Consider the following 18420-nt stretch of genomic DNA (forward strand, 5'->3'; position numbering starts at 1 on the left):
AGCGACTGAACTGAACTGAACTGAAATGTAATCATAAGTGATCTTATAAGAGAGAAAGGGGGAAATATAAGCACAGAGGAGAAGGCACTATGATGGCAGAGCAGAAGTTGAATTCCAAACCATGGAATGTTGGCGTCATCAGAGGCCGAAAGAAGCAAGGACTAGATTCTTCTCTGCAGCCTCCTTAAGGAACAGTCCTACCACCTCCTTGATTTTGGACCCTAAGACTCATTTTAGATTTCTAGCCTCCAATATTTCCAGAGAATAGAATTCCATTGTTTTAGTAATTTGTCACTGCAGCCATAAGATCCTACTACTAGGCTTTTTCCCCAGTTGGCTGAGGTAGACAGTTAAGCCCAATTGTTAAAGAAAACACTGTTTATAATAGCCAGGACATGGAAGCAACCTAGATGTCCATCTGCAGACGAATGGATAAGAAAGCTTTGGTACATATACACAATGGAGTATTATTCAGCCATTAAAAAGAATACATTTGAATCAGTTCTAATGAGGTGGATGAAACTGGAGCCTATTATACAGAGTGAAGTAAGCCAGAAAGAAAAACACCAATACAGTATACTAACACATATATATGGAATTTAGAAAGATGCAAATGATAACCCTGTATGCGAGACAGCAAAAGAGACACAGATGTATAGAACAGTCTTTGGGACTCTGTGGGAGAGGGTGAGGGTGGGATGATTTGGGAGAATGGTATTGAAACATGTATATTATCATATGTGAAATGAATCACTAGTTCAGGGTCAATGCATATTATAGGATGCTCGGGGCTGGCGTGTGGGGATGACCCAGAGGGAGGATAAAGGGAAGAGGGAGGGGGGAGGGGGGTTCACGAGGGGGAACTTATGTAAACCCGGGGCGAATTCATGTCAATGTATGGCAAAACCAACCAATATAATATTGTAAAATAATTTGCCTCCAATAAAAAATTAATTAATTACAAAAAAAAATTTAAAAAAATTAAAAAAAAACAAACAAAAAAAGAAAACAAGTACTCATCTAATTATATCAGCTTTCTAATAGTGGTCCAAAGAAAAGACAACTTTCATGTTTTCCTCAAGAACCTAAAGTAGTAGACATACAGATTCATTTTCTCCATGCTCTCCTTCTCTTCATGCCTATCCTCCACCCCCAAGTACTCAGCTACCTAACTACACTCCCAGTTTGCTCTTCCCAGTGTATCACCAGTTCCTGCTCACCTCTCTGCCTCTGCTCATGCAAGATCTCCCTTCAGAGCCAGAACTATGCTGTTTTTTGTTCTCCATTCTTAAAATGCCCATCCATCCTCCTTTGAGACAGCAGAAAACTTCCTTCCTTCCAATCCCTCCTTTTATCAAGAAAATGAGTTGCTCTCTCCTTTGCATTCCAATGGCTTGAGATCACTGAGCACACAGGACACCCTATTCATCATGGACTCACCAGAGGCTGAGCTCCCTGATGATGGAGACTTCTGTATCCTCCTCCCCAGCAATGAACTTTTCATGTGTTGGGTATTAAGGGAATACATGGGTGAATGAAGACATGAACCTTTCTTTTCTCCCTGGAGTCCACATTCCACATTCTGCTTTGATTTTTTTCTTCTCCCACACTTTAAAAATCAAGTTCATCTGCCCCATTTTTTTTTTCCATTTAACATCTTTAAGTTAAACGGGAAACTCCTTCCTTAAATTTAGTTATCAAATTCACACTACATGAGAAAATGACATGGTAACTGCAGTGACAGCATGTCAGGTTAAACCAAAAGTTTGATAATTCTGTCTTTTCAAAAAACTCTTCTAAAGTCAAGTTTTGTTCCAGACGAAATTTGATCCTTCTGGTCACAACAATTCCAATCCACCACCTCCTTCTACTGCCTAGTAGTTCTATTTTAGCCTGATATAACTGAATATATATACATTCAGTTCTATTTCATGTATATATATATATATATATTTATGTAATTGTACAGCTATAGATTCTATGAGGTTTCCCTGGTGGCTCAGTGGTAAAGAATATGTCTGCAAATGCAGGAAACACAGGTTCAATACCTGGGTTGGGAAGACTCCCTGGAGAAGGAAATGGCAACCCACTCCAGTATTCTTGCCTGGGAAATCCCATGGACAGAGGAGACTGGTGGGCTACAACCCATGGAGTTACAAAAGATTTGGACATGACTTAGTGACTAAACAACAACAATAGATTCTATAGATATATTAGACGTGTCCTATATCTAGTACCTGCAGTTATATGAGGCATATAAGCAGGGTTTGAGTTGATGCATTTATGCATCAATATTAAATGGTGAAGGAAGTATAGGTTTAATTTAATCTTCTGTTGTTTATTCTTTGCATGGCCTTAGAAAAATTCTTCAAAATGAGGTTTAGTTTCTATAACTGTAAAATGGGGATAAGTAGCTATATTTTAAGGTTATAATGAGAACTATCAAACATAGGTAATAAAGCCTAGCGTATACTGAGTGTTCACTAAATGATATCTATCATTAATATCCCCCCTTAAATGTTCCTTATTCTTTAGAAGGGAGTCTCTATATGATATTTCCTTACACATGTCCTGAATCCGAGTGTGGTATTATGAACAGATCAGTAATGGCAAAAACGAACACAGCACTATAAAAAAATTTTAAACTTTATACATTTAAAGAAAAAAAGAACTTGAGTGGTATACAAATATCTTCAATCCCTCCTGGTGCGGCTGATTCCCCTGGAAATCTACCCAATGAGATTCAGCCTCTTATTTCAACTCTTCTCTAAGTCATTTTAGATCTAGTCTTCTTCACCATCATTCTAATTATTAATAGCTTATTAGCATCACACTATAGTGATTCAAAATTTTCTAATATGTTAGACCTTATTCTCTGGAAATTTAAATTTGGAAAGGTCACAGTGATGGAACAGACTATTTTATGGGAGTCAGAAAAGCAGAGTTCATTAAAAACTAGAAAATCCATATGAGCGGACAAAAAAGAGAAAAATCTGAGTCAGAACGAAGACCTAACGAGCCACTGCCTGCTGCCTGCTTTCCCAACCACCTGAGATCCTTAGGGCCAAGGTAAAGTTTACCTGAGCCTTCTAACAAGGCTAGGCTAGTCCAGGTCCTAGATCTTTCTGATGTAGAATCTGGAGAATGGGTTGAGAGGGGCTGAACAGGAGATTGAGAGGAAACCTATAAGAATAAGTGACAGATTTCACAATATACATTATAAACAGCTCAGGCAGGGAAGGGCAAATGGTATAAAACCTTCTAAGGCTGAGCAGTGGCAGAAAGTTTGGAGTTTGTTATGGGAAAGGCTAGTGGAGAGGTGGAAAAAAAGGAAAAGGAAAGGCCAATGTGGAATCAGATCCCCTTGAAAGTTCTTTCAAAGATGCAGGTGAAAAATCAATTTCTTCTTATTTCTGTTTGGACACTAATTGAGCCTCTCCAAACTGACCTCCTTGAGAAACAGACAGAAGCCTCTGGTTTTACCAGAGTTATATATGAAAACAGAGAATGCATAATTTAGTACTTAGTGTAAGCTGAGCCATTTAAGAACCCTACAGACTGTTACTCCAATGCCGCATGTTGAAGCCAGAAACCAGCAAGGGTGGACCCTGGGGAGTTCATCTCTTTCAAGGTCAATGTCCTGACCTTGTCCTCTTAACAGCATTAAACATAGGTATCTGATTTAAGTATACCTTTTCAGAGTCTTGGTCCCAGCCTTGTGTCTTAACTACAGCTCTAAATTTCATTCAAGACTGACTCTGTTGATTTTCAAAACTGACCTCTGCCTTCTCTGCCTCTTTGAGTGGCTCTTATCCTTCTGGTCTCAGGACTGGCCTAGACCTAAGCCTCAGAAATCTTCCTCAGGTAACCTTTACCCTGGCCCTGAGGATCTCAGATAATGTGAATGTTTTAATTAATCCAGGACACCTTCATGGAGGGAAAAGAATCGCATAAACTATTTGAATGAGAGCTTAGATATTTTAAGGAGAGACTAGAACACAACTCAAAATAATTTCATTACTATGAGTTTGAATGTGGGTGCTGAAAAGTTAGAATGGATACAGAATGGGGTTCTGTGCAAACCTTCCTTAGGATGAAAGTAAAAGTTAGTGAAGAGGAAACAATAAGGAATAATTCATATTCTGGTCCCTCAAGTGGGTTCTTTTCCTCAGTTGATATGCATTCCACTCCTCTGGGGGGTCACTTTGCTCCCTGGCTAAGAGAGCAGTAGACAAGTGAGCCCCATTTTCCTCCACCATCAAAAACAGCAAGTGATTCATTAAGCTAAGACCTGGGGTGTCTTTAGGTCTGGTTGAAAGTGATAGCAGGCTAGAGAAAATGAAACTGCTATCTTCCATTTTCTACAGAACTCTTGCTGGAACTTTTTTTTTTTTGCCTTGCTTTCTATTTTAAAATGTTGCCAAAATGCTGCTGCTCTGCCTGCTCATCCTTGACCCAGACACTTTGTATGGGAGTGATTGAAGTGGGCAATTAGATTCCCCTCTTAGTTTCTCTTCATTTTCCTTTGGTAGACATTTATTTCTTCACTGTGCAATAAAAAAGGATTTTTGAACAGCAGGGAAAAAAACCCAACTCATTTCATTTTATCCTATTTGGATCCAGGATTGATCATGGATATGTGTGTTTCCTGATACACTGGTGATATTAGACAGCAAAAGAGAAGAAGCATTTTGATTAGGGGGAATTAGAGAAAAAATATGAATATCCCCTTAGTCTCTGGGGCTACTGGCACCCTTAATTGTTTTGTCCCATGCACTTCACCAGTGAAAGAGAAAAGTGTCCAAAACCACGTGTTTTCAAATATACTAATTGTAAGTCTTCTACACTGAACCCTCAACTGAACATAAACAGCATATCAAAATGTGTTCATCCATTCATCTCTAACTTTGTCGATAATGATGCCAAAATGTAAATATGTCTCTCCCTAACCATAGGTGGGAGAAGGCAATGGCAAGCCACTCCAGTACTCTTGCCTAGAAAAATCCTGTGGACGGAGGAGCCTGGTAGGCTGCAGTCCATGGGGTCACTACGAGTCAGACATGACTGAGCTACTTCACTTTCACTTTTCACTTTCACACATTGGAGGAGGAAATGGCAACCCACTCCAGTGTTCTTTCCTGGAGAATCCCAGGGACGGGGGAGCCTGGTGGGCTGCTGTCTATGGGGTTGCACAGAGTCGGACATGACTGAAGTGACTTAGCAGCAGCAGCAGCAACCATAGGTGGGGCTTTCCCAGTGACTCAGCAGTAAAGAATCCACCTGCAATGAAGGAGACCTGGGTTGGGTTCCTGGGTTAGGAAGATCCCCTGGAGAAGGGAACGGCCACCCACTCTAGTATTCTGGCCTGGAGAATTCCATGGACTGTACAGTCCGTGGGGTTGCAAAGAGTCAGACACGACTGAACGACTGTTACTTTCACTTGACCACAGGCGCACAAGTGCTCCAGCGATGTTCTCTCCTCAAACCCCACGTTTTGTCACTTCCCCTCCTTCCTGGTCCCTGCGCTCCCCAGCTGCGAGGACACTGAATGAGAGAGTAACGCCCTGGAGTTGAGACCTTCGGTGCCACCAGGTTTACTGTGGAGAGACTGGGGACTTGATCCTCTCGGCCTCCAAAGTGCTTTGATATCTGAAGCCACACTTCACAGATTCCAAATGCTTTCCTGCTGAGCCCCAAACACGTTTTATCAGTGTGCTGCAGGTTTGCTGCCCTTCATTTCCCAAATCTGCTTGGGCACCAGTAGATGAGACCTGCATTCAAATCCAACAAACAGATATTTTCATCTTAAATTACCAGGGCCAGTTTAAAGACATCATAGAGAAGCGGCTCTGCTGCTTATTGGTTGGTGTTCTCTTTGCAGAGTTGGCTGCTCCTGCCAGCCTCCACTGCAGAAGAGAATCACGTGAAGAAGGGGGAGATCTGGTCAAGTCCGCATACGTCGTTTCAGCAACCGATGCTCCTTGTACACTCGCACTGTGTAACTGTTGCCTTGTGCTCAGTACTCTATCCACGGCCCACTGAAAGAACCTGCTAAAGATCATTACTGCAGCCTACAAAGAGGGTGCAGTGCTCAGTCACATGGACATGTCCATCAGGATCTCTGAAGCTGAAAGGACTGCTCATGAAGAACTAATACGTGTGTGTGTGAGTGTGTGTGTGTGCTCAGTTGTGTCTGACTCTGTGACACTATGGACAGGAAAGAATACTGAAGTGGGTTGCCATTCCTCCTGCAGGGGATCTTCCTGACCCAGGAGTTTGAACCAGTGTTTGGCAGGAGGATTCTTTATGTCTGAGCCACCTGGGAAGCCCCATAGAAATGGCAACCCACTCCAGTATTCTTGCCTGGAAAATCCCATGGACAGAGGAACCTGGAGGGTTATAGTCCATAGGGTCACAAAAAGTTGGACACAACTGAGCACACACCCACACACACAAACACACCCGCCCCCACACACACACCCCTTCCTTCTTGAGAAGTCATCATTTTACAAATAAAGTTACATACAAGCTATATAGAGAGTGGTGTTCTAATCTCAGTCTGTACTATCTCCTGTTACCACTCTACCCTAGGCTGCCTCATCTTCTAACATCAGTTATCCTGTGTTTACGGAATGTAAATCAATTCAAATTTAAGCCCAAACTAAACAACTGCTAGGGTAAACCTGCTGCCAAAATTCTTCTGAAACAAATAGCACCAATACAATGCTTTTCCTGGAAGACTTTTGATAAATATACCTTGAATCAGCAAACATTTTAAAACAAATGAATATTAATAATTCTTTGCATCCATCCATGGTTTGGGTTATCTGTCATATTAGATTATTTTCTCCATTTATCCCTTCTTTTGGTTAGGTCATTGAAAATGTACTACAATCTGAGTTGTCCTAAGAGCACATAAAATAAGAATCAGAATGTTGGGAAGGAAAATGGATTATCTGCTTCACAAAATCTGTGTGTTATCTTACAGGACTCTCTGGTTTATGTCCATGTGAGAGGCTAGATAACCTTGGAGGGGAATCACAATGTCCTACACCATCCAGTGGTTCTAAATGTTTAAAAAGGTGTGAAGGAAATAACATTATTAAATGCCTACAACATGTCTTTGCTTTTATATATATTATCTTGCTTAACACTCAACACATCCTTGGGTAGTATAATACTATCTTAATTTTTTAAAAGAAGAAAAAGAACTGAGACTCAAAAAAAGTAAGTGGAGGAACTAATTTAAAAATAGCTCCCAATCTGGCAAGGCTAGCTATGCTCAGCATTTGTGGAAACTGTACAGACTACACATGCCTATGAGAGTTACTACTGATTTTGCTTTATTGAAGTTTCAGTATGGCCAGACACCATTCTCAGTGGTTTATATGGATTTACTCATGAGATAGGAACTGTATGGTCTCCACTTCATATGCAGAAAATACAGAACAGAGAGGTTAAAAACTTGTCCCAAATCACACAGCTAGTGAGTAACAGGTCCAGGATTTAGACTGATGGACAGGGAGGCCTGGCGTGCTGTGATTCGTGGGGTCACAAAGAGTCAGACATGACTGAGCGACTGAACTGAACTTAACTGAACCTAACTCCAGAGCTTATGTTTATAAATGCTGTCTTGTAGAGCTCCTCAGAAGGAACACAACAGATAAACGACTATCTGTATAGGTGGTAACTGCAGCAAACCAATCAGAAATAAGGCTGGCTCTAGGGTTGCTGACTCTGTGCACCAGCTGATATCTCTGGGGACATGTCCTTTGTTCTCTGTCACTCTCTCTCTCATTTGAGGTACTGTCCAGCAGAACTTCCTGCAATGATGGGAGTGTTTGTTCCGTATTTGCTATACTATCTGATATGGTTAGCACTGGCTACTTGTTCCCTACTGAGCATCTGAAATTTTACTAGAGCAACTGAGGAGTTGAATTTCTAACTATGCTTAATTTTAATGAATTTAAATTTAAATAGTTACATGTCTTGAATTGGCTGTATTGACTGTAGAGTGCAACTGGAGAGACTCCAATCAAATAATAACGGCTATGGTAAGACCTAATGTTTGTTGAGCATCCATTAGCCCATTCAAGCTTCAAATGATTCTATGTGGTAAGTACTACAATCATCCCCACTGTACAGACGTAGAAAACTTATTTTACATAGTGTAACTGGCTTGTCCTATCCCATGTAGCATGTAAATGCAACAGATAGGAATAGAAATTAAGAGTTGTAAAAATTGATCTAAGAAAAAAAAAAAGCAAAGATTCTTTGAGTATGAAAATAAATTTAAAAGCCTGAGGCACTTTTGTTCTGCTAAATATTTCCCAGGGTCTGGCTCTTAGTTTTAGTAGATGCTCAATAAAAACATGTTGAATGAAAGAGTGAATAAATACAAAGCTATAATCTTGGTCTATTATACAAAGGATTGTAGCCAACTGTCCTTCATCATTGCTAAGAATAGCTAGATTTAGACAAGATGAAAAAAACTTCCTGACACTGAAATGTGTTTCTGGAGGATATTAAAATTTATATTCTGAAAGTATGTAAAAATAAGATTTCTTCTGATCAAAATGTAATGAATTTGATTTCCCACTTACAGAATAAAGGACTGATTAAGTTCATCCTTCATACCTCTGAAATAATCATTCATTGTTAAATGTTAAAAGACCCTATCCTAGCATATAAAGCATGACAAGCCCTTCCTGAACCAAAGCAATTTCTGAAAAGAAATTCTTGCCAAACATATTTCACTTGGGGAATGAGCCACAAAGAGGGCACATTTATTCCCTAATTATAGGTCTGTTGATTAAGAAGGTTACAACAAATCATTTTTGGGTTATTTAAAACAGTATACATTTTACACCTCTCTTAGCTTCATTTATTGGAGAAGGCAATGGCACCAGACTCCAGTACTCTTGCCTGGAAAATCCCATGGATGGAGGAGCCTGGTAGGCTGCAGTCCATGGGGTCACTGAGGATCGGACACGACTGAGCGACTTCACTTTCACTTTTCACTTTCTCGCATTGGAAATGCAAGAAATGGGCTGCCATCTATGGGGTCACTCAGAGTCAGACACGACTGAGCGACTTAGCAGCAGCAGCAGCAGCAGCAGCTTCATTTATAAAACTTCTTGAACTAAAAGCATCCATGGCCTCCATCTAGTTTTAATGAGAGCATTTCCACATACTTTGTGATCTTCAAACAGTTTACATGGTCATTTACTAGCACTGACTTGAAAAGGTAATGGGTGCTTTAAAGGAAATATGAGTACTGAGGCACTGCTATTGAAGTCAGCATCTTCCAAGTGACTGTGTTGCACACACCTTTCATCCCCCTCCCTGGTCCATGATGTTCTGGAGCAGCGATCATACCTGTTGTGATAATGATTAACATCCTCAGGGCTGGTATGGAACCTCCGGTAAGTAGATCTTCCACAAAATATGTTGGATGAATGAGTGAATAAATTCCAAGATGGCAAAATACATTACCTTTTTCTGATTTTCTTTAGGTGAGAAATCTGAGTCCAAGGAAAATTAAAATTTTCTCTATAGTCACTGACAAGACAACAATAGAATATTAAGCACTGATATAAGAAGGGATGAAATCTCTAGAAACTGCCCCATTCCATTAGCTTTTAAATATGCCCTTCTTTTAGGACTTCCTGGTGGTCCAGGTCTAAGACTCTGAGTTCCCAATGCTGGGGGCCTGGGTTCAATCCCTGTTCAGGGAATTAGATCCCAGATGCTGCAACTAAAGATCCCTGATGTTGCAATGAAGATGCCACACGCCACAGCAAAGATCAGGGTAGCCCCAGCAAGCCAAGTAAATAAATGAAAATATTTGTAAAATATGCCCTTCTTTGTGAAGTTTCTGAATCAGCCAAGTTTGAGACGGAAAACAGCACCTAAGGCATTTCAATGACTTTATTGTTGGGTATGGATTTCACAGGTGATGGAAAAGCCAAGGAGCCTGTAGGGGTGGGGGCGGTGGCAGCCTAGAGACTAGAAAAAGCACGAGCCTTACAGGAAGAAGTCAGTGTTTCCAGTGCCAAGGAGCTGGGCCACCTGGAGGAAGCTGGAACAGTCGGCGTACCCAGCAGGTCTGGCAGCCATGCAGGAGACTCAGCGGCTACTGCTGCAAACCCCATGCCGAGCAGAGAGATGACAGAGAAAGACCGTGATTTATCTCCTCATCTGACCCTTACGCTTTCCACCTTGCCTCCCTACTGGCTTCACTGGAAGCCAGGAGGCAAGGGATCCTGGGAAATATCGCTCCCTGAGTCATACTACAGGGAAGAGTAGGACAGAAAATGCCTGTAGAGAAAACAGGCAGATAACCCATACATCTGCTTTTATGCTTTCTGACACAGTTAGCTTCTTCCTCCTATGTATCTGTACTGCACACTAGGCAGAAAATTATTATAACACTCATCTTATTACATAGTCTGCTTTGCTTACACATCTGTATCGGCTTGTATCTCTTGATTTCCCCAGCACTAGTACTGGGGCATTGCAACATTTGAATAAAAGATTTTTGAATGAATGGCTAAATAAATGATTGATTTCATTCAATTTCAACAAAGGCTTATTGAGAATTTACATTAGACCACAATGTTCTGGTTGATGCCACCTACAAGATTTTATTCACAGAATGTTCTGAAAGCCTACCGTCTATTACATATTCCTTGCCACAAACTGTCAATTCTCATCAACAAACCAATTGTTGGCAGTGGGTGTTATGGTCCATCAGCACAGATAATGAGCTTATTTCCATGGTTCAGTTCAGTTCAGTTCAGTCGCTCAGTCGTGAGTGACTCTTTGCGACCCCATGAATCACAGCACGCCAGGCCTCCCTGTCCATCACCAACTCCTGGAGTTCACTAAAACTCACGTCCATCGAGTCGGTGATGCCATCCAGCCATCTCATTCTCTGTCGTCCCCTTCTCCTTCTGCCCCCAATCCCTCCCAGCATCAGAGTCTTTTCCAGTGAGTCAACTCTTCGCATGAGGTGGCCAAAGTATTAAAATTCAACATATATGAAGCCTGGCATTACACATGGTGCTCACCATTGTGTGGCAACAAGGGTGAAAATTCATGCCCCTGTCTTCAAGGAGCTTGAACTCTGCCAAGGACATGGAAAGACACATCCAGAGACCATTTTGGTGCCTTGCTGAGTTAGAGTTATACACAGGATGCCGTGGAGTTAGAACTGGCACTTCTCCCAGGCTGGGAATTCAGGGAAATTTCTGGAATAATGAAAGGGGACTAAGTGTGAATCAGTAAAGATAGAAAGGGACTAGCATGAGCACGGACCTCCCAGCTGGCTCAGTGCTAAAGAATCTACCCGCCAATGCAAGAGGTACGGGTTGAATTCTTGGGTCCAGAATATCCTCTAGAGGAGGAAATGGCAACCCACTCCAGTATTCTTGCCTGGGAAATCCCACGGACGGGGAGTCTTGTGGTCTACCGTCCATGGGATCACAAAAGAGTCAGACATGACTTAGAAACTAAACAACAATAATAAACAGCCTGAACACAGGCAGAGTTGTAAAATTGATTTATACATGTTGTTCACTATGACTGGACAAGAGGTTAGAGGCTAGATGGAGTCAATATTGTAAACAGTCTGAAAGCAGTGGGGAGAAACTGGTGTCACATGGTTCACTCTGGCCACAGCATGGAAGATTAACAGTAAGTCACACTGGATGCTGTAAAAAAAGCTAATACAGATCCTACAGAAATGGGCAGATGAACCCCAAAGCCCATACATAAGAATGTGTTCACACCAGCATTGCTTCTTGGAATGCAAACCGGACAACAAACTAAACCACCACTTTTTAAAGTTTTTGTAGGCCAAAAACTGGTTTTCAACTTCCAAAATCTCATGTCAGAATGTGATTTTGTATCTGTGTCTGTGTGTGTGTTCCACACTATTTTTGTAACAGGTCCACAATTATAATCATTTAGCAAGGACAGATTCAGGCCCTGTGATGTCCCAGATGCTGGTGTGAAAGTCAGTCCCAGGGTTGGGAGGAAGACAGTTAATCTGCTGGGCACCTCACCAAGCTGGGGACAGCTCATAGGAAGATGCTGTCAGCACTGAGACTTCTAACATCCTATGGTTCCCTCTGGTCATAGAACTATAACTACTTTCTCCTTGAACTTTGTAACATCTGTTTTTAAAGTGTGGGGGTGTGTCTGATTACATCTAACATTCTTTCTCTCAGTACAAAAATTGCTCAAGGACTTCCTTGTCAGTCCAGTGGTTAAGACTTCACGCTTCCAACGCAGGGGGCCTGGGTTTGAACACTGGCGGTGGGGTAACTAAGCTCCCACATGATGTATGGTGAGGCCAAAAAATTTAAAAAGATAAAAATCTCTCAATGATGTGGTCACTTTCTCCTGTTTTCATTCATTTCCCCTATAGTCAGAAGTAAGTTCTTCCCTAATTTCCAGGTAATAGGAATTAATTCCACTCACAGTTGCACTCTTCTTTCTACGTACTGAGCTCTCCACACGCCCCCCCCCCCAAAATAAGAATAATTTATTAGATATTCTGGAGATGGTGACTATCTTATCAATTTTGTATCTCTGGTCTCTGGTCCATAGTCATGGTCTATAAATGGTTAGCCCAATTTAATAAACTAAGCTATATTTTTAAAATTCAATTTCTTCATTGACTAGGCAGAATTCCCCATGTCCAATCACTTTTTCCTTACCTTTGAGCCAATTTTGTATTTTAAAACAATTTTTAAAGCTATTTTTATTATCCCACACCAAGTTGGACATGCTGTGCTATATGCCACCATGATTGCAATGCTTTTATGGCCTGTTATAGGCTGAATTATGTCACCCAAAAGATTATTGGAGTCCTAACTCCCAGCCCCAAGGCATGGGGCCTCATTTGGAAACAAGCTCTTTGTAAATCATCAAGTAAGGCTGCAGGCATGAGAATAATATGTAAACCAATGTAAGTGGTAACCTTAAAAACACTGAAATCTGGACACGGACACATTCAACAGGAAGAATATCATGTGAAAATGAAGGCAGAGATCAGAGTGATGCTTCTATAAGCCAAGGAGTGACAAAGATTGCCAACAAACCATGAGAATCTAGGAGAGATGCATAAGATTCTACCTCACAGACCCCAAAAAGAACCAGCCCTGCCCACTCCTCGATCTCAGACTTCCAGTCTCCAAGACAGTAAGACAATAAATTTCTGTTGTTTAACTACCCAGTGTGTGGTACTTTGTGACAGCAGCTCCAGGAAATGAGTACAGAGCCCTTCGGGCATATCAGTTACAATTCTTAGCACTTCTTTAGTTAAATATTTACGTATCCATCTCCACTTGTGCTTGTAAATTCTTTGATATCAAATATTAAGTCTTAGACATCTTGGTATCTTTACATCCTCTTCAGAGACACACTATTGATCTAAATTAACTGTGTTCTTGATTTGCTCTGCTAGACCCCTGGTCCGTATCAAATGTATTTCTTTGGAACAGTATGTTGTCTTCTATTTCAGTTCACTGAAACATACTGATAGCTATCAGATAACCTCTGCTTCCTTGTATGAATGTTTCAAGCTCATTTTGCTTGAATTCCTCATTGTTCTGCACTTACATGGAAACAAGTTTGGCCATAAATTATTATTCTTGACCAGTTTCCCTGCTGCTTTCTCATGAGAATAACTGGACTCTTCTTGCACTTTAGTTTGTGTTGTCATTTTTTGTTTTATCTATAATGTATGATCACTTACAGAATTGTGATTTCTTTGGCCTAACATTTTCTTGTTTCTACCTCTTAAAGCCTCAGTATTAAGCCCCTACTATTTGTAGAGCACTGTATTAGATGCTAAAGATGCAGGCATGAATAAAATAGAACTTTGCTCTCAAGAGATTCAGTCAACTCCTTTCCTCAACAACATTTTCTTCACAGTCTTCATGGAATGCTTCTTATCATTTTGCTATCATAAACCACACATGAGAGGACCAAATTCACTTGTTTTCTCACGTATATCCTACTTCCTATATCTTCCTATCTTCTTTTCAGTGTTACGACTTTAGAGGAATAAATAACACACTCTGTGCATCTAAGTCCACCAACTTTCTATTCAGAACTTCCAAATAACTAGAAATATACTGTAAGTTCATTTTTACATAAACATGCCTTCCCAAGTGGGTACACAGAAAGCAAATGCATCAGACGGATGAAAATAGGAGGGCCACTGGGTTTTGTCAGGCTCTCTTTAATACACTCTCATATTATAACTAGGACTTCCCAGGTGGCTCAGATGGTAAAGAATCTGCCTGCAATGTGGGAGACCCGGGTTTGATCCCTGGGTTGGGAAGATCCCCTGGAGTAGGAAATGGCAACCCACTCCAGTATTCTTACCTGGAGAATTTCATGGACAGAGGAGCACAGTGGGCAACCATCCATGGAGTTGCAAAAAGTCAGACACGACTGAGCGAATAACACTTTCACACTTTTATTTCTTCCATATTTCATGGGTATAGATTTATCCACCATCGTCCATCACCGTGAATATGTGTATTGAAGAGGTGGGAGAGTAACTTCTTCCTGAGGTGCAAGCAGGATTCCACTCGCTCACTAATCGTACTCAGAAATCCTCATTCCCAGAAAAGCAGCACACACTTTCCTCAAGCAGAGTTTTCTTATGTTGTGCTGGTGATAATGTTTTTCCATGTCTTTTCCCCCAGTGTCACATTCATTCACTGCTCTCCTGCTTAACACAGGCACTGATTTTTCCAGTACTCACTCTTACTTCCTTAGAATATATTTTTATCATGCTTCCTGAATTCTTTTCTTTTTATCATCTCTAGAGATTTTTCAATCTCCTTAATCAGCTGGAGCACAGAGGTATGCTGTTGACATCCTTTCACCTTCTTCTAAAGGAAAGATTAGTATGCATTTAGAGCACACTTAATTGATGACTATCTCGGCGGAGGAGACAAACACAGCATGTACGCCACAGGTCATTGGAAGAGGACTCCGTTCCCACACTTCCTGGATTCTCCGGTGAAAACATAACCAGAAGAGGCCAACTATCGAGACTCCCACATATAGAGATCTCAGGGTGCCCATGTTGAAACAAAACATAAATACATCTACTTAGCACAATGCACCTGGAGGGGAACTTTCAGACAGATACTGTCGTGCTCTGTCAAGCTTAATGACCCTACCTGAGAAAGATGTGAAGAGCTGACTCACTGGAAAAGACTCTGATGCTGGGAGGGATTGGGGGTGGGAGGAGACGGGGACGACAGAGAATGAGATGGCTGGATGGCATCACCGACTCGATGCAGGTGAGTTTGAGTGAACTCCGGGAGTTGGTGATGGACAGGGAGGCCTGGCGTGCTGTGATTCATGGGGTCGCAAAGAGTCGGACACGACTGAGCGACTGAACTGAACTGAGAAAGATATTTTAAAATAATGACATCTCAAAGTCAGGATTTGATTAGATAAGCAGATTTATAACCCTGGTAGTTTACCTGCAGAAGTATAGCATCTGTCTACAATGGAGGAGACCTAGGTTCAATCCCTGGGTAGGGAAGATCCCCTGAAGAAGGGAATGGCAACTTATTACAGTATTCTTGACTGGAGAATCCCATGGACAGAGGAGCCTGACAGGCTACCGTCCGTGGGGCTGCAAGGAGTCAGACACAACTGAGCAACTAACACTTTCAATTTTAACCATTGCAACAGTCTTTTCTTGGAATAAAAGAGGTATTTACTGAATATTTATACCTTGACTTAACGCTAAAGACGATGTACAGGTTACCTTCATTGTGCCCAAACACTTCTCCCTCTTTGCCCTAGATTGCCTCTTTTGGACACTATTACATTCTAGCTCCCCTTCAACACTGGCAACCCAGTTTCTACCTCCTCACTTTTCCAAACTCAGCCATTGCCCGCTTGTATCTCCCCAAACTATCCTCTTCTTGAGAAAGCTCCTGGGCTCCACTAGTCCAGAGTGCTTTCTGTACCCGTCAGCATGCAAAAGCAATTGTATTCTCTGAGCTGCTGCTACTCTTCACTCTTTATTGTTTTAAACATTATGAAGCCCTTTATGTATGGTAAACTTATTTCCAATGTTTTTTCCTTATTTTGTGTCCTTTTATATTTAATATATAAAAATGCACATTATATTGTAAGTTCTTAAAAAATAGGGACACCACTTCCCAAATCCTCTCTACCAATATCTGATATTACCCACATAGAATAAATTGATGCAAGGAATGGTGTCTCCTGGTTGTAAGAATAAGACGGTCACCCATGGCCAGTCTTTCTTAAAGGGACAACTATATTTTGAAGAACTTTTTGAAAGAATTACACTGCACTCTCTTAACTGAAGAGTTTTAAAGTATTCTACTCAATTGTGTATGAGGTGTTCTTTAAGGCAAATCGGATCAGTCTACAAATTGTGTTTTATTTATTTAGTCTTCATGGGATCCCAAACACTGTATTTGGAAATTTATATATACACACACACATATACACATTATATATATATATATATATATATATTTATATATATATATAAACATTTATTTATATATATATATATTATATATATTTATATATATATATTTATATATAAATACGCACACACATGAAGATTAGGCAAGGAGCTCACATTAAAAGACTTTATCTTGAGCTGCAAACCCTGTGTATCTTCCCTTCATGTGTCTGGACACCTCAAATTAAACACGGTCCTAAGGTAATATTAAGACCGTATCTTCTCTGTGAATCTGTTCCTGGCATCGCCTCCTCCGGAGCACACAGGAAGTGATCCATCGTTGGTTCGTTGTTGACGTTTGTGTGCGCTCCTCTGTTGGCCCTCTGCCCTCCCTGGTCGGTGTTGTTTTTGAATGCAGGGACTTTGTCTGTTTGACCCCGTGCTCACTCACGCAGTCACTGCTTCTTCCGTGTTTAGCCATGTTCAGACGCTATGACCTAGAGGAGGAATTCAAGAGTGAGCTGGAGAGTGGGTCCTCCCTAAAGAAGCTTACGTCTAGTGGCAGGGGGAGACAGTAAGAAATAATATCAAAGCGTATGATATCCTCAAAACTTGGCAAATACAGGCTCTCAAAATAGCATTCATAAACACAGAAGATACTACATAGAGTTGATAGACACATAAAACTATTTTTCTTATAGGGCCTGATTGGTATGAAGCTATGAGAAAGTGATTATGGTTTCTTTGCATATCTCCTGTTGGGTACCAAGCAGGCAACATTTTGCCAACAAAGGTCCATATAGTCAAAGCTGTGGTTTTTCCAGTAGTCATGTACAGATGTGAGAGTTGGACCATAAAGAAGGCTGAGTGCTGAAGAATTGATGCTTTCGAACTGTGGTGCTGGAGAAGCCTCTTGAGGGTTCCTTGGGCTGGAAGGAGATTAAACGTCAATCTTAAAGGAAATAAACCCTGAATATTCATTGGAAGAACTGATGCTGAAGCTGAAAATCCAATACTTTGACCACCGGATGCAAAGAGCTAAATAATCGGAAAAGATCCTGATGCTGGGAAAGACTGAAGGCAGGAGGAGAATGGAACGACAGGATGAGATGGGTGGATGGCATCACCGATTCAGTGGATATGAGTTTGAGCAAACTCCAGGAAATAGTGAAAGACAGGAAGGCCTGGCATGCTGCAGTCAATAGAGTCGCAAAGAGTCAGATACCACTTAGCGACTGAACACAACAAGGGAAAGATAAATAAACAATTGTCAAAAAACTTTATTCATATATTTTTTGTTGCCCAACCAATGGTAGTTTCCAGTCCAAAATTTGGAAGTGGGAATACACATTACTGGCTGCACCTAAAGAAGTCAGAACTCCAGCCAGAGAAAAAGAAAGACTCCTGGCCAAAAACAAAAGCACTCTAATTAGTCGTTTCATTTCAAGATGTTGAAACAACTCCAACCCAAGGAAACCAATGCCTTCAGAGTGAGAACAGATTATAGAAAGAAAAAAAGATGTTTCACTTATTTAGGAGTTTGATCTGAATCCAATTTGGAATGAAAAACCTAAAACCTTTTAGAATAATAAACCTGAATAGAATTTTTTTTTTAATATGAAAAGACCTACACTTTGCATGAAATCTATTTTAAGGTCTTCAATTTTTATAATCAGGGCAGGTGTTTAAATAGTTATCTTAAATGGTTTTTTAGTTAGTACTCAGTATTGTTTCTGTGAAATAGTCCCTTTAAAGTAATCTGTATGCTTTTCACTAAAAGCTCAATTTTAGAAATTTCATGGACAAATGAGTTTCTACTGGCAGGTAGTTCTCAAACCGAGACTATAACTGAGATAATTTGGAATCAGATATAATCTTTTTTAAATAGTAAGAAATATGATGTGGGGGAAATTTTCAATTCTTATGTTGTAAGA

General features: G+C 40.7%; 1 long non-coding RNA gene across 3 annotated transcripts in view; it reads right to left on the reverse strand.

Annotated features, from left to right (window-relative positions):
• Positions 1 to 18420, reverse strand: part of LOC148775851 (uncharacterized) — a 515606-nt gene that overhangs the window by 154438 nt on the left and 342748 nt on the right. For 2 of the 3 annotated variants that reach the window (XR_016038889.1, XR_016038888.1), the window contains one exon: positions 16686 to 16983. The exons of the other annotated variant lie outside the window; for it this stretch is intronic. This is a non-coding gene — a long non-coding RNA (uncharacterized LOC148775851). Of the gene's footprint in view, positions 1 to 16685; positions 16984 to 18420 lie in introns of those variants that run through there. 3 annotated transcript variants of the gene reach the window in all.

Source organism: Moschus berezovskii, chromosome 13 (genome assembly GCF_049115385.1).
Source record: "Moschus berezovskii isolate FMDL1 chromosome 13, NW_MosBer_1.0, whole genome shotgun sequence".
Taxonomy (NCBI): domain Eukaryota; kingdom Metazoa; phylum Chordata; class Mammalia; order Artiodactyla; family Moschidae; genus Moschus; species Moschus berezovskii.